Consider the following 2,276-nt stretch of genomic DNA (forward strand, 5'->3'; position numbering starts at 1 on the left):
TCCTTCCTTCTTCCTCTCCTTCCTTCCTTCCTTTCTTCCTTCCTTCTCTTTCTTCTCCTTCCTTTCTTTCTTCCTTTCTTCCTTTCCTAATTAACAAATACAGCAACAGCTGTAACAGGAACAGTCATAGTACTTCTGGGCTTCTTTTATTTTCTTGCTAGTGTCTCAATCTTTAGGGTGTTCAGTATTGTATTTTCAGCTATTCTTTACAACAACCCGAGTTAAAGCATAGTTAAAGAAACGAAAACTTAGATTGACTTCACATTATTTACTTTAGCTCTTAAAGAAACACATAAACTACTGCAAGACATAATATCACTTACGAGATCCAGCAGGAAAGGACCTGCCATAAGACCACCGTACTTGCTCAACAACATTTTTCAAACACAGTGTTGAGCAAAACCCCTGCCATTTTGGTAACAATGAAGCATTTTGTGAATATATTTAAATTCTCCAAAATACTCCAATCTGAGCCCTCAACTTTAAAATTAAATATGTCCAAATTTTATTTCTTTTTGATGAATTTGATTTTAGAATTTCCTTAAACATTTGGATTACTAAAAGCTGATTTGGTTTCAGATGAATACATTCTTTGAGAATCTGCCTACAACAGTTGTGGCTGCGTTTGGATATTTATTATTTAGCCATGGGGTTCCTGCATGCAGACCACATTCTAAAAATAAAAGCCAAGGGGATGTAGGAGGCTCCATTCCTATGTATTACTACTCCATGACACAGACCTGGACTCTTTTGTAAGCCCCAGATGAAAAGCAAGCATAGACCTCATCAAACAGGACAAAGCGAATGAACGAACGGGGGGAAACATCATGACATGTCCCTGTAAAATGGAAAAGATGGACAGAAACCATCTTGAGGGAGTGGAGGCTGGTGACATGTGTGAAAGAGCACAGGGAACCTGAAATAGCATTTGTAATATCTATGTTTAATGTGTTCTGGATGTAGGGCGTCACCACCACCAGGTAAGTGGGAGGGAGGGAGGGTGTGCACCCAGCAGGCAGTGCTGGTGCGAGGGTGGCAGCACCCCCATTATCGTTCCCCTTCCCTCCCTCTTGGGCAGGCACAAGATCCACGTATGCCTGGGCATTGTATGACGCACAAGTACTGCCAGTACTTTTGGTAATAACTGCTGCAGTTATGAAAGTGGGTAAAAGTGGAAGCTAAAACTCTAGGCGAAAAAAGCCGGTGTTGAGCGCAGGTGGTGTGGCAAAGCCAGGGTGCTCATGGCCCCAAGGGAGCTGTGGTGGGGTGGGATGGGAAGTACTGGCTGCTGTGCTGAATGGCCTGCCATGGGGCTGACCCTGACGATGTTTGTCCCTTCACACCTTTTGTGTGGGTTTTGTGCTGCAGCCTGTGAATGCCAATGATCACGGAGCCCTCACCCCTGTACTCGGAGAGAGGGACATACCCTCAGGGAAAGGCAAGTCCTTCAGAGACACGGCTTATAGGAGGATGATGGGTTTCTAAACCAAGGTTTGTGCTGTTTAGATGGATACAAAGTGGACTTGGGTGGCAACTTGGGTGGATCAGCCTGCTGTAGGCAACCTTGAATACCAGCGTAGGTTCCCTTTGCTTCTCCTTGCACATCTCAGTGCATGTCAGTCTTCCAGTGGCTTATTGAGCAGCATTGAAAATGCAAAGCCGGCTACAGCCATACCGACTGTTAACCATACATTTATGATTGTAGATTGTAGTCAATCATGATTATAGAACTTATTGGTTAAAATTAGCGTGGTTGAATGTAGCTGCATCAGTCAAAGACTGTTTTTTAAAAGACACTTAGAACACTTCAGCCTATGAGGGCTAGATAAACATTACATAACAAAAGGTCATAAAAGAATGTAATAATTTAAATACATTTAAAAATCTCTTTGCTGGTAGGAAATCTACTTATAGACAGAGGAAAGACAGACAAGCAAATGGAATTGCAACTGAAAAAAATGTATTGCAAACAGACTTTATCAAAGGTAACAAAAATATTTCATGCAATACAGATTGCCATAACTTTTGTGCATTGAGATGTTTATCTTTTGAAAATTTATTACATCTATGTCATATCAATTAAATAAGAATAATGTTTGAGATATCATTAAATTGAGACATGTCGTGCCAGAAACCACAGGAAAATATATGTCATCAACCTGAAAGATTGTCCTCTATTTTAAATACGAATGTAGGGGTGGGGAAATCTCTATAAAGGGAAAAATAATTACATATTTTGTCTCCATTCATTATGTCTGATTAGCCAGGAGAAAAAG

Source organism: Leptosomus discolor, chromosome Z, assembly GCF_034619465.1.
Source record: "Leptosomus discolor isolate bLepDis1 chromosome Z, bLepDis1.hap2, whole genome shotgun sequence".
NCBI lineage: Eukaryota > Metazoa > Chordata > Aves > Leptosomiformes > Leptosomidae > Leptosomus > Leptosomus discolor.